Raw genomic sequence first — 15,515 nt, 5'->3', positions numbered from 1 at the left:
TCTTTGTGATAAATAGCTACAAATGTCAGGTGTAAGCATTAACATTTCAGTGGATGAAAAGTGATTAAAAACATTTTTCTAAAGCAGAGGTGAATTTAAGATCAGTCTTACAGAGTGGGAATAAAATTTAATTAAGTCTTCGGAATCAACTGTTATTTTCCAGAATTCCTAAATTCTACCTTTCCAGAAACGGAAAAAATTGGGTAATTTATTTTGGCTACCTGCATCTACTAAGTCAGAATTTAAAATATTCTGTTTAGATATCAAAGGGACCCTTTAAGTTCTTTGTGTTGCTACTGGCAAAACCCTCATTAGATAGAATTTTAATGACTTCTGATGAGGACAGTCTCTAGGGAGTTTCTGATTTAGGGCAAATAAATCCAAATATTCTTCGCAGGCATACTTATCCAATTGAAAGAGATTTATTGATGCTATTAAGAACCATCTTACAGTTGAAAACGGATCATGAAGATGGCTTCCCTCTGGATATATATAAATAAGTCACTTTGAGACTTGATGATGATGGTGATGAAGATGATGATGAGGAGGAGGATGAAATTGAAGAAGAAAGTAATAATAGTAAAAATAATATTTAATAATCAGTGATTGCTCACTTTCAGCAGATAGGATGATTGTCTAATATATGTAACCTTATTTAATCATTTCAGTAACACATAAAAAATGTTATATATGCTGTAAATTACCATAATTCTTAAATGAAGAAAGAGAGGCAAGGAATTATATTTAAGTTATATAGCTAATGAAAATTGGTGCCAAATATCAAATCCAAAATTTTTTTCTCAAGGGTCATAGCAGACATTGTAGTTATTTTACTTTGGTATGGTAAATTCTATCCCTCTGGTCTTATACAGCAATAAACTTTAGGATTTCCCAAAGTTTAATCATTAAGTGTCATCTTTTTTCTAGCCAAAGGGATACAATCCTTTATTCAATAATGTTTCAATGTTAACTAAGCAATACTGTAATCCAGACTCTATTTTAGGCACTGAGGAAGATGGTAATGAATGAAGCAGAAAAAATCCCTGCCCTTAGGAAGTTCACAATAATGAGAGATTGACCTGTAAACCAAAAAAATATGAGTATAACCATAATGCAGTGGTTATGATCATGAACTTTGAAATTAGAAGATAAAAATAGAAATGCCATATGATCCAATAATTCCAATAACTCCACCACTGTATATTTTAACCAAAAAAATATAAACACTAATTCATAAAGATATAGGGCACCCCTATGTTTACTTCAGCATTATTTACCATAGACAAGATGTGGAACCAACCTAAGTGTCCATGATAGATAAAATGGATGAGGAAGATGTGGTGTGTGTGTGTGTGTGTGTGTGTGTGTGTGTAATATGTATACACATACATGCGGGTATGTGCGCACAAATACACAATGCAATATTACTCAGCCATAAAAAATGATGAGATCTTGCCATTTGCAGCAACATGGACAGACCCAAAGGGTATTATGCAAAGTAAAATAAGTCAGACCGAGAAAGACAAGTGCCATATGATTTCACTTATATGTAGAATTTAAAGAACAAAACAAATGAGTAACCAAACTAACAAAAAAGCAGAATCAGACCTATAAATTCAGAGAACAAACTGGCGGTTGCCAGAGGGAAGTGGGTGGAGGGATGGGCAAGTGGGTAAAGGAGAGTGGGAGATACAGGCCTCCAGTTTTGTGATAAAATTACAGGAATAAAAGGTACACATAAGGAATATGGGCCAATGGTATTGTAATAGTGTTGCACAATAACGGATGGTAGCTGTGCTTGTGAGCATAGCATAATGTATAGAGATGTTGAATCACTATTTTATTCACTTGAAACTAATGTAACGTTATGTGTCAACTATACTCAAAAAACCCCACAAAATTTAAGGAAGATATGAATTCAAACTATCCTCCATCACTTTCTATAAGTGATCTTGGAAAAATTACTTAATTTCTCTGAAATCCAATCTCTTCATCTACAAAATAAAGATAATAATATGTAATTTTAAACAGGGTTATTCTAATGATATGAATTAATATTTATAAAGAACTCAGCATAGCACTTACAATAGTGCTTTAGGGAAGCTGTTTTTAAGTGCTTCCTTATATACATGATGCATACATCACGGATGCATGCATATAGGTATTAAAATAGGAATGATTATGTATACACCCCCCCACAGTTCATTACACTTCTTTCCTGTATTTATGGTTTCTCTTAAAATAATGATTTCTTTCAGAGAAGCTTTCAATACTCATTAATTCACTTTCCACAAAAATTTCTTCACCACACTTATCAACACACTAATCCTTAATTCACGAGCCTTAAAATTCCCTTAAGAAAATTTTGTTTTATGTTTGGTATTTGGTGATTGTCAACTGTGCTTTTTATATTGGCTCAAGAAAGAATATCTGACTCAATTAGGACAACTGAAATTTCTGTGGATTCTGAGAAAGAAACTGGGCTTGTGTCTAATTCCTGAGTGTGCGGTAGGTGAATGTGAAGTGTAAACAAACCTATGACAGTCATTCTGCTTCTCTGAGAGAACCCGGTGGGAAGATGTGGCCGAACCTGAACAAGGCATGCAGAGTGGCAATGCCCTGAGCAACTAAAGCAAGTCAGTCCTCATTTATGCCCACCCGTGGATCTTCTAGTTATAAAAGTCGGATCAAGCAAACCCCACCTCCTATCAAGTACCATTTAAGCCAGTATGCGTTAATTTCTTTTTAACTGAAACACAAAGAGACCTCACACACACTAAAACTGCTCCATTATATTAGGGAAGTGAAATCAAGGGGAGAATAATCAAGGAGAGAATATATTTTTCATGCATTTTATTCAGCCAGGTGGCACAATAGAAGACCAAGTTGAAGCCAATACGTGCGCTCCAACCTGCTCCCGGAGCCAACCTTGGGCTTATGGCATTAACTCCACACAAACCTGCAGAAGCTCAGGAAGGGAGAATACTAAGTCTTTTGTTACAAGGCCACTGTCACCTCTAATCACTGCCCACGAAGATTTAGACACTCAAACTCTGCGATTTAGAGTCTTGATCTCAAACTTGTTTATCTTTGGCCAATAAAAATTGCAATGGAAAAATAGCCAGGTAGTCCACAAAGAGATTGTTAGAAACAACTTCAGAAAGTTCTCCACCAAGTCTGATTTACTTACAACCTTGTATTTTGGGTATTAGATGTTCTGTTCCCCATTTCTTCCATGGGAATGTATTAATAATGTTACGGAACTGACACAATATTCCTTATCTCCAAAGAGCCTGTTGTGTTTGTGCGAGCGTTTGTTTTTGCTGCAGTTTGCTAACCACACAGAAATCGAATGCTGGTGCAAGTTGGTTCACGTCATTGTAAAAGTTCTCGTATGAATTTTTTTTTAGTTAAGCATGTCAGGGAAGAAATATGCAACAAATAATAAAATAGATGCAAACACTCATCAATCACGAGCTGCCTGCCACTTCAGTGCTACTAGAAGGGTCCTCAGAGTGACGGCCCAAATGCATGTTGGCAGGCCAATCAAAGCTTTAGAAATAAAGCAAAATGTTTCATACTGACCTCTCAACTCTCTAAGGCTGTGACAGGCTGGCTGCAATTTCATTTTTGTTTACATTAGTTTGGAATTTCTTTATTAAATCATTTTCATTCTGACCCTTTTGCTGTCACATACATGCTAGTACTGTTGATGGCTATAAAAAGTAAGGTATCCAGAATCTTTGGAGAACAGTGTTCTATAGACATATTCGTGATTTATTTTAAAGCTCAGTGATAGGGGCGTCTGGGTGGCTCAGTCGGTTAAGCGGCCGACTTCAGCTCAGGTCACGATCTCGCGGTCCGTGAGTTCGAGCCCCGCATCGGGCTCTGGGCTGACAGCTCAGAGCCTGGAGTCTGTTTCAGATTCTGTGTCTCCCTCTCTCTCTGACCCTCTCCCATTCATGCTCTGTCTCTCTCTGTCTCAAAAATAAATAAACGTTAAAAAAAATTAAAAAAAAAATAAAGCTCAGTGATAATACCAGCATGTTTTATTCGTTCAGACGGAAAGTTATATAATCACAACATTAAAAAAGTACTTCAAAACCAAAGAAAGAGACAAGAAAAAAGGAATTTTTATTCATTTCACCACCATTCTTTGGCCTATAAACTACAGCTCTTTTTTTAAAGTGTATAAATATACAGAGGTATAACTGAACAGGAATGGTACAATTAACATCTCTACTGCTCTTAATTTTGGCTTTAGTTTTGGCTTGAAAAGCTCAAATATTCATGCTGTTTTTATTTACAGTGGGGTTATGTTCATTTATTGGCTCACTCATAAATTGTCATTTTAATAACAAAGGCTTCAGCATGATTTATAAAGTTTTAGATCTGCCATTGGTCTAGTTTAGGACATATGAAGCATGGCAGTGAAAGGAAGGGATCTTGTTAATGCATAAGGATGAATAGAAATTTCCATTTCGATTTTCATTTCAAGCTGGGAAAGCAGATGTATTCTAAGAGACAGTGCCACTGAACTAAATTCTTCTTTGCACCCAGCATTTCTCTCTTGAGGCAAATATCCTTTTCCTTTTTTCCCTAAATAATTCACAAATTGCTTCTGCACAGAGGCCAAAGAGGGTCAGAACAAAATTCAATTACCTCATATCACTATATTCTCCTCTTACAAGGGAATGCTATGGTATGAGCTTTGCTATCTTAATCATATCTGAAGGTTAAATGCCAACAGATGATTATAAAATTTGGGTCCAAGGGGAGACTATCTAATATTCTGCATGTTGTATTTTATTAAAAAAGGTGTGCTCATCCTTACCTTTTATTTATCTGTCCTAATAATTCCTCATTCAATCCCTCTCAAACTACTCTTTTCCAGGGTTTTCCTAATTATCTGTGCCAACACAGACCACAAACCATGCCCTGTGTCACGTAGGGTCTCATCAACATGTCACATCGTGTCCTGTCACTTTATAGAGCACAGTGTGACAGATGAGATTCCAGAGCGAGGACTGCATTATCTCTTGGCAAAATGAAACATGAAAAGAAATAGATTCCTCATCTGATGTTTTTTTTCTATTTGCACTTATACACACCATATGGATTTTTCCATAGGATTTTTAAAGTTCATTAGAGTTAAAAAATATAAATACATCATCTTCTAAACATTGACTTTTCTTATTTCTTTTTTTTTATACCAAGAGTAGTGATTCTAATCTTGTTGTAGTCTCAATGATAAGAAATAAGAAATAGTCACTAAATTCTTGAAATACCACTATTTGCTTTTGCGTGTGTGTGATGCTTACATCAGTTAATCCAGTTAGGTATGGTAACATGTATTACTTCTTTTTTGAGATAAAAATACAGAGGCATGGAAAAATTAAATGATGTATCTAAAGCCATATACTGTCTAAACAAAGACTAGAAGAGCTTTTCTGCTTCTGTAAGTGGCCAGATATCACGTGCAGGGCAAGCGTATTGTGGGTGAATGTTGGAATTGTAGAGCCTAACTATGCTATATGTTAATCTGTGTCATCTTTAAAATTTTGATATTGTATACATGTGTGATAGGCAGAATTTTGGCCCCCGTGGTCTTTGTCCCCTTGTGTAACACCTGTGACTTTATTATGTTACATGGCAAAAGAGACGTTACAAGTATAATTAAAGTGACAGATCTGTTGACCTCAAGATAGTGAGATTATTCTGGATTAGCTAGATGGCCCAGTGGAATCACATGAGCTCTTTAAAGCACAGGAGGACATCAGAGAGATTTGACAGAAGTCAGAGAGATTTAAAGGATAAGAAATATTTGAAGCACCGTGACTGGCTTGAAGATGGTGGGGGCAACATGTCAAAGAAATGGGACATCAGTAACCATGACCGCAAAGAAACAAGTTATGCCAAAAATCTGAATAAACTTGTAAATGGATCTTAGAGTCCATAGCTAAGCACTCAGCCAGTTTACACTTTGATTTAAGCCCTGTTAGACCCTAACCAGAGCACCTGGCTAACCCCACGTGCATTTCTGACCCATATAAGATATAAGTAGTTGTTGGTCTAAAACACTAAATTTGGAGTAATGTGTAACAGCAGTAATAGAAAATTAATGAAGTATGATGCTTGTCTATCATTACCATAATGTCAGTGAGCTCTGTACGCAGTGTTTGAGTTTTCTCTCATGTCAAAGTGGCAATATTATCAAAGGGGCAAATATTATCTTCTGTTCCTTCTCCTGCTGACTCTAATTAAGTCAGTGGAGTTAATCAGCCTGTGGTCAAATTTCTCATGGTCTTATCTGTTCTACTCTCTAGCCATTTCCACTGTTGAAGGCAACCATAGATTTCAGAAGAGCTGAAGTTTATTACCTTATATCCTTGTAGGAGTTGACCAGGGACTCGAGCCATGTGGTCAGCCTTTTGCTTCACTTGAATCTTCTTGTACTGGCAGTGACCCAGGAAGGTGGGTCTGCCTCACAGGAGAGAGTAGAGCAAAGCTATAACGAAGTGACAAAGTAAACTTTGGTTATATCAGACCATGTATTCTTTATTGACTGTAATTCCCTTATTAGTCTGTGGATTCTCTCCTTAAATTAGACATGAGATTGACTCATCTGTTGCTGCAGGAAAGGGCTGTCACATTAGAAAAGAAAACAAAAAATTCCCAGCTTTGAAATTCAAATTATGCCTTTGGAACCCTAGGTCCAAACAATAGACCAAAGATGATATTCATGAGGTTTAAAAGCTAAAGCTCAGCACAATGAAGGACTCTTAACATTTATGTTATAAACCAAAGACTAACAAGAATGTTAAGTGACAAAAAAAAAAAAAAAGCCAGTTCAAAAAGAGAAACGGGCACTCTCTTGCACTGTTGCTGGGAATGCAAACTGGTGCAGCTGCTCTGGAAAACAGTGTGGAGGTTCCTCAAAAAATTAAAATAGATCTGCCCTATGACCCAGCAATAGCACTGCTAGGAATTTACCCCAGGGATATAGGAGTGCTGATGCATAGGGGCACTTGTACACCAAAGTTTATAGCAGCACTCTCAACAATAGCCAAATTATGGAAAGAGCCTAAATGTCCATCAACTGATGAATGGATAAAGAAATTGTGGTTTATATACACAATGGAATATTACTTGGCAATGAGAAAGAATGAAATATGGCCTTTTGTAGCCACGTGGATGGAACTGGAGAGTGTTAGGCTAAGTGAAATAAGTCATACAGAGAAAGCCAGATTATCATATGTTTTCACTCTTATGTGGATCCTGAGAAACTTAACAGAAGACCATGGGGGGGAGGGAGCGGGAGGGGGAAAAAAGTTAGAGAGGGAGGGAGGCAAACCATAAGAGACTCTTAAAAACTGAGAATAAACTGAAGGTTGCTGGGGGTAGGAGGGAGGGGGGAGTGGGTGATGGGCATTGAGGATGGCACCTGTTGGGATGAGCACTGGGTGTTGTATGGAAACCAATTTGACAATAAATTTTATATTTAAAAAAAAGTATATGGGCCTTGAATAAAATTGGGGGAGGGGTGGAAAAAATCCTAGAAGTGGAGGTATATCTTGCCCCCCTGACATCCCTCCACTCTGCCCCTTATTTTCAGTCTTGGGAGCCACGCAGAATTTCCTCAGTCAGCGTGGGGTGGGAGGATGAAAGAGCAAATGAAGGCATGGGCTTCTGAACAGGTGGTCAGAAGCGGCCACACAGACTCTCCCCCAACCAGCCCTTCACAGTTTGTCTGGAACTGAACTATGTTTCTGGTGAAGGTATGGGATCAGAGACAGTACAATGTATGTATTTTTATCTCGCACCTGTAAGCAGCCCTAAAATGGCTCTGGCAACCAAGAAAGGGAGGCAGGGAATACATGTCCAAATAGGGGTAGGGGGAGCCATCCTCATGTGATAAGTTGATATTTATATTTTTCACCTTTTGCTCCATTTTTGGAAGCTTCAAATTTCTTTTCCAATTTTAGGAACTCAGACATGCATTCAAATTATCTTGATTAATTATTTTATTTCAAAGATTTTTAGCTACGTGTGGCAGAAGGGTTTTATATTTTGTCCATCTGTCATCTTGATGGAGCTGAATGTTATATTCAAAATTCATAGACGTCACACAAGTTATCACCTAAAACAATATTCCCAAGCCTCTGTGATGGCCCACTAAGAAAGTAATGATGAAGGTAGACTGTGTAAGTCTTTTAGATTGTGTGGAAAACAATCTATATACATCTGGCCACCACCCCCCCCCCCCACTCAGCTCCTAGGAAAGTTGAAAAGATCTTTAAGGTAACACCACCCTAGCCTATTTGTAAGCTTACTATGTTCCTCAGCACACAGGTTAGAAAATCCTGATAAATAACATTAATGTGTTGCTATTAGCACAGAGCCTGCTTGGGATTCTCTATCTCTCCTTCCCCCTCCTCTCTCTCTCTCTCTCTCTCTCTCTCTCTCTCTCTCTCTCTTTCTGTGTCTCTCTCTCTCAAAATTAAACATTAAAAAGTATATAATCTATTAACACACTTGTTACAACTAGTCTTTTAATCTATTTGCTTATATTGTAACAAAAGATATATTTTCGCTTTTCCATTTTGTATATTTCTTTTAAAAATAACAGTTCATTTTAAAACATTTTGAAAAGAAAAATAAGAAATAAAATTAACAGTGATCCCAACACCAAAAGAAAATAATTACTTTTAAATTCAATGCCTAAAAAAATCATGGCTAACAGAGAGTATATGCTCAATACTATTTTTTAAGTGCATGGACTAATGAATTCTGATATTTCATAAAATTTTAAAAAATGTTTTACTTTGCATGTTTCAGGTTGTTCTTATACATGTAAATACAGTTTTAGTTCCACTGTTGTTGTTTTTTTTTTACCCAACATTCTAATGTGAATATATCAAGACACATTTATGTGCAAATGACAGAAAAGCACAGAAGCAATTGCTGAAAAGATAGTAGCTTGTATAAAAAGGTTGAAGGGAATTTTAACCTTCAGATTCTGAAAGAAGAAGTGTTCTTGCTTAGCCTCAAAAACTACCAGGCACTCAAGATTGTCCCAAGAATCTTCCCTGCCATTTTTACTGACTCTACTCTCTATATTAACTTTTCTCCCTACCTACTGCATTCCCCCAGATGGTGGGAAATACATACATCAAAGATCCCAAACATCCCATATTATAGATTAAGAAGGAAGAAATAACACTGTCTTTGTTTGCAGATGACATAATCATCTATTTAGGAAATCCAAAAGACTAGACAAAACTCATAGAACTAATAAACATTTATAGCAATGTTGTAAAATACAAGGTTAATATATAAAAGTCACTCATTTTCCTATAAACTAGCAATAAATAAGTGGAATCTGAAATTATATATAACTATATATCACAATGACATTTACATTTGTACTAAAAATACTTAGATGTAAATCTAACAAAATATGTGCAAGATCTGTATGAGGGAAACTACAAAACCCTGATGAATGAAATCACAGAAGAACTAAATATATGAAGAGATAGTCTGTATTCAGGGACAAAAACCTCAATATTTTTAAAATGTCAGTTCTTACTAATTTGACCTATAGATTCAACACAATTCTAATCAAAATCTCATCTAGTTATTTTGTGCCTATTGATAAACTAATTTAAACTACATATGGATAGGCCAAACACCCAGAGTAGTCATCTTGATATTGAAGAAGAATAAAGTCAGAGTACTGATACTATACAACTTCAAGACTTACCATAAAGCTATAACAATAGACATTGTGGTATTCGTGAGACAATAGACAAATGGATCAATGGAACAGAATTGATCTGCCCACAGATAGATCCTCATTAATATAACTGATTTTTGAGATGAGTAAAGACAATGCAACAGAGAAAAGGCAGTCTTTTTAACAAATGGTGCAGAAACAACTAGACATCCACATGTAAAAAAAATTAATCTCCTTACAAAAATTAACTCAAAATGGGTGATAACCTAAATATAAGATGCAAAACTACAAAACTCCTATAGATAACATAGAAAAAAACATAAATGATATTGAGCATAATGATGACTTTTTGAATTTAACACCAAAGCTGTGATACATGTAAGAAATACTTGATAATCTGGACTAATAAAAATTAAGAACTTGTGCACTGAAAAAAACTCTTTCAAGAGAATGAGAAGGCAAGCTACACATCAGGAGAAAATATTTGTAAAAGACACATCTGCTAGATGACTGCTATCCAAAATATACAAAGAAATCCTAAAACTCAACAATTAGAAAACAACCCAATTTTAAAAATAGGCCAAAGACCTTAACAGACATCTCACCAAAGAATATAAATAGATGGCAAACAACCATATGAAAAGACGTTCAACATCCTACATCATTAAGGAATCACAAATTAAGACAACAATGAGATACCACTGCATTTCTACTAGAACAACCAAAATTCAGAACATTACAAACATCAAATACTGATGAGAATAGGAACTCTTATTCATTACTGGTGGGAATACAAAAGTGGTACAGCCATTTTGGAAGGCAGTTTGTCAGCTTTTATAAAACTAAATACTCTTACCATATGGTCCAGCTCTCATGCTCTTTGGTATTTACCCAAATGAATTGAAAACATATCCACACAAAAAAATTGCAGGTCTATTCATAATTGAAAAAACTTGGAAGAAACCAAGATGTTTTTCAGCAGGTGAATGGATAAATAAACTGTACTGCATCCAGACAATAGAATATTATTCAGTGCTAAAAATAATTGGGCTATCAGTGGCACCTGGGTGGCTCAGTCGGTTAAGCACCCAACTTTAGCTCAGGTCATGATCTCACAGTTCGTGAGTTCGAGCCCTGTGTCCGGCTCTGTGCTGACAGCTCCGAGCCTGCAGCCTACTTTGGATTCTGTGTCTCCTTCTCTCTCTGCCCGCCATCCCCCCGACTTGTACTCTGTCTCTCTCTGTCTCTCAAAAATAAATAAATGTAAAATATAAATAAATAAAAATTTTTAAATAATTGGGCTATCAAACCATGAAAAGACATGGGGTGGGTGGAGGAGGGTTACTGAAATGCATGTTACTAAAGGAGAGAAGCCGATCTGAAACAACTACCTACTATATGATTCCAACTATAGGACCTTTTGGAAAAGACAAAACCATAGAGACAGAAAAAATATCAGCTGTTGCCAGTGGTTGGGGGAAGGAGAAATGGATACAAGCACAGAGGATTTTTAGGGCAGTGAAACTATTTTGTATTATACTACAATGATGAATACATGTCATTATACATTTGTCCAAATTCATAAAACGTACAACACCAAGACTGAACCTTAATGCTATAGGCCGAATGTTTATGTCCCATCAAAATTCATATGTTGAAATTCCTAATGTAATGATATTTGGATATGGAGCCCTTAGTGATGATTAAATCATGGGTGTGGCACCTTCACGAATGGGATTACGTCCTGTATAAAAAGACCCCAGAGAAATCCCTCACCCCTTCCACTCTTCCACACAGAGAGAAGACAGCCGTCTATGAACCAGGAAGCTGGCTCTCACCAGACATGGAATTTTCCAGAGCTTTTTCTTGGATTTTGCAGTCTACAGAATTATGAGAAATGAATTTCTGTTGCCTATAAGATACTCAGTTTAGGACATTCTATTATAGAAGCCTGAAGGGACTAAGTCACATAATGTAAACTATGAGTGATAATGATGTGTCAGTGTAGGTCCATCAGTTGTAACAAATGTACCACTGTGGGAATACTGATAGTGGGGAAGGTCATACATGTACGGGAAGTGGGGGTAGATGGGAACTCTCTGTACTTTCCACCCAGTTTTCCTGTGGACCTAAACTGCTCTAAAAATAAAATTTATTAAATTTTAAAAAAAGTAAGGAGAAAGGAACTAAAAGCATGGTAAATATAAAGTACAAAACATGAAGGCAGAAATAAATCCAAATATATCAATATTACAACAAATAAACACAAGTCAATGTCATTAGTTGATATAAATTCTTAAAATATATTTAAAAAGAAATCTGTTATATGATGTATAAAGCAGCCCATATAAAACAAAATGACAGAGAAAGATTGCACGTGAAAGGATATAAAATGATAGAGGCAAATACTAATGAGAGTTAAGTCGATATAGTGATATTAATCAAACAGGTATGAATTCAAGGCAGAATGATTATTAGAGATAAAGTCATTACACAATGATTAAAGGAATAATTTGACAAGACACTGTAATTTGAAACAGGAATGAGCTTAAAAAATTCTCAAAATAAATAATTCAAAATTTGTCTGTATTGTGAGGAAAACTGGCCATAACTTCAATTAGTGTGAGACCATAATACCATTTTTTTTCAGAAATGAGTAGATCAATCAGAATAAAAGAAAGAATATAAATAATTTAAAATATATGAATCTCTATATATTGACATGAATATTTAACTCTTAACCCTTACAATTAATGAATATATTCTCTTCAAGCAAAAATTAACCACATATTAAACAACAATACAACAAATACCAGAGATCATTACACAGACTGTACCTAGCAAAGTCAATATTTTGGAGAGTAAACTCAAGACACAGCCATGTGAGGCAATAAAAATAATTACAACAATTATAATAAGTAATAGCAAATACTATATAAGAGTCATACACGTACATGTTATTCTCTTTAAAAATATGAAAAATTCGTGCTCATTTGAAATTTTCTTCCTGTGTTCTCACACAGCAAGTTATTTTCTTTTTTACTCTTATTGAATGTTAAATTAAATAAACAGACTATTGTGTTTCAAATTTATAAATGTAATACCTTTTAAAATAAAAACATAACACAATAGGACTAACTAAACAAATATTACCTATATTCAATACGAAATAATAATGACATGTTTCCTTCTATTTTGAGATACAATAGGGTATTTTTACCCCTCTGCTTCCTTTTCCAATAATTCTTCCCTGCACTGCCTTCAGCCTTTAGAACATCTTTCTTTTATTTGGAGGTAAAACTGAATACAATCAATCACAAGATTAATTTCAATTTCCATTTCTATTTTTAGCAAGTCCCATTACAATAATTTCTGGTGTCAGTCGGATACCATCAAGCTATGTAGCCTCCCAATTAAAGCATTTGAGCATGGAATACCAGTATTTTACTGCTCCCTGCAATAGCAAAATTTTAAACTTGTTGGAATTACTTTCTGGTTCTCTCAAATTGCCCCTATACCTTGTTTCTACAGTCTGTTTAGGGCAGCCAGTTTTTTAAAATTAATTAGTTAATTTTTTGATATGAAATTTATTGTCAAATTGGTTTCCATACAACACACAGAGCTTATCCCAACAGGTGCCCTCCTCATGTCCATCACCCACCCACCCCTCACTCCCACCCCCAGCAACCCTCAGATTGTTCTCAGTTTTTAAGAGTCTTTTATGGTTTGGCTCTCTCCCTCTCTAACTTTTTTTTTCCTTCCCCTCCCCCATGGTCTTCTGTCAAGTTTCTCAGGATCCACATAAGAGTGAAAACATATGGTATCTGTCTTTCTCTGTATGACTTATTTCACTTAGCCTAACACTCTCCAGTTCCATCCACGTGGCTACAAAAGGCCATATTTCATTCTTTCTCATTGCCAAGTAGTATGCCATTGTGTGTATAAACCACAATTTCTTTATCCATTCATCAGTTGATGGACATTTAGGCTCTTTCCATAATTTGGCTATTGTTGAAAGTGCTACTATAAACATTGGGGTACAAGTGCCCCTATGCATCAGCACTCCTGTATCCCTTGGATAAATTCCTAGCAGTGCTATTGCTGGGTCATAGGGTAGATCTATTTTTAATTTTTTGAGGAACCTCCACACTGTTTTCCAGAGCAGCTGCACCAGGTTGCATTCCCACCAACAGTGCAAGAGGGTTTCCATTTCTCCACATCCTCACCAACATCAATAGTGTCCTGATTTGTTCATTTTAGCCACTCTGACAGGCATGAAGTAGTATCTGAGTGTGGTTTTGATTTGTATTTCCCTGATGAGGAGTGACGTTGAGCATCTTTTCATGTGCCTGTTGGCCATCTGGATGTCTTCTTTAGAGAGTGTCTATTCATGTTTTCTGCCCATTTCTTCACTGGATTATTTGTTTTTTGGGTGTGGAGTTGGGAGAGTTCTTTATAGATTTTTGGATACTACCCTTTGTCCGATATGTCGTTTGCAACTATCTTTTCCCATTCCGTTGGTTGACTTTTAGCATTGTTGATTGTTTCCTTTTCTGTGCAGAAGCTTTTTATCTTCATAAGGTCCCAATAGTTCATTTTTGCTTTTAATTCCCTTGCCTTTGGAGATGTGTCAAGTAAGATATTGCTGTAGCTGAGGTCAGAGAGGTTTTTTCCTGCTTTCTTCTCTAGGGTTTTGATGGTTTCCTGTCTCACATTCAGGTCCTTTATCCATTTTGAGTTTGTTTTTGTGAATGGTGTAAGAAGGTGGTCTAGTTTCATTCTTCTGCATGTTACTGTCCAGTTCTCCCATCACCATTTGTTAAAGAGACTTTTTCCACTGGATATTCTTTCCTGCTTTGTCAAAGATTAGTTGGCCATACTTTTGTGGGTCCAATTCTGGAGTCTCTATTCTATTCCATTTGTCTATTTGTCTGTTTTTGTGCCAATACCATGCTGTCTTGATGATTACAGCTTTGTAGTAGAGACTAAAGTCTGGGATTGTGATGCCTCCCGCTTTGGTCTTCTTCAAAATTACTTTGGCTATTCAGGGCCTTTTGTGGTTCCATATGAATTTTAGGATTGCTTGTTCTAGCTTCGAGAAGAATGCTGGTGCAATTTTGATTGGGATTGCATTGAATGTGTAGATAGCTTTGGGTAGTATTGACATTTTGACAATATTTATTTTTCCAATCCATGAGCACGGAATGTTTTTCCATTTCTTTATATCTTCTTCAATTTCCTTCATAAGCTTTCTATAGTTTTCAGCATACATATCTTTTACATTTTTGGATATGTTTACTCCTGGGTATTTTATGCTTCTTGGTGCAATTGTGAATGGGATCAGTTTCTTTATTTCTCTTTCTGTTGCTTCATTATTAGTGTATAAGAATGCAACTGATTTCTGTACATTGAATTTGTATCCTGCAACTTTGCTGAATTCATGTATCAGTTCTAGCAGACTTTTGGTGGAGTCTATCGGATTTTCCATTTATAATATCATGTCATCTGTAAAAAGTGAAAGCTTAACTTCATCTTTGCCAATTTTTATGCTTTTGATTTCCTTTTGTTGTCTGATTGTTGATGCTAGAACTTCCAACACTATGTTAAACAACAGCGGTGAGAGTGGACATCCCTGTCCTGTTCCTGATCTCAGGGGGAAAGCTCTCAGTTTTTCCCCACTGAGGATGATATTAGCTGTGGGCTTTTCATAAATGGCTTTTATGATGTTTAAGTGTGTTCTTTCTATCCTGACTTTCTTGAGGATTTTTATTAAAAAAGG

At 35.9% G+C, this 15,515-nt stretch overlaps 1 long non-coding RNA gene across 1 annotated transcript in view; it reads right to left on the bottom strand.

Moving 5' to 3' along the window:
- Window positions 1-3,949: 3,949 nt before the first annotated feature.
- The window catches only part of LOC123385471, a 35,104-nt gene continuing 23,538 nt past the window's right edge, over window positions 3,950-15,515 (bottom strand). Inside the window, exon 6 of the long non-coding RNA XR_006598047.1 lies at window positions 3,950-6,508. This is a non-coding gene — a long non-coding RNA (uncharacterized LOC123385471). The remainder of the gene's footprint in view (window positions 6,509-15,515) is intronic.

The sequence above is a fragment of the Felis catus genome, chromosome B2 (assembly GCF_018350175.1).
Source record: "Felis catus isolate Fca126 chromosome B2, F.catus_Fca126_mat1.0, whole genome shotgun sequence".
In the NCBI taxonomy this organism is placed as follows: domain Eukaryota; kingdom Metazoa; phylum Chordata; class Mammalia; order Carnivora; family Felidae; genus Felis; species Felis catus.
The sequence above is the reverse complement of the archived record's forward strand: the minus strand, read 5'-3'. Positions and strand labels throughout refer to the sequence as shown.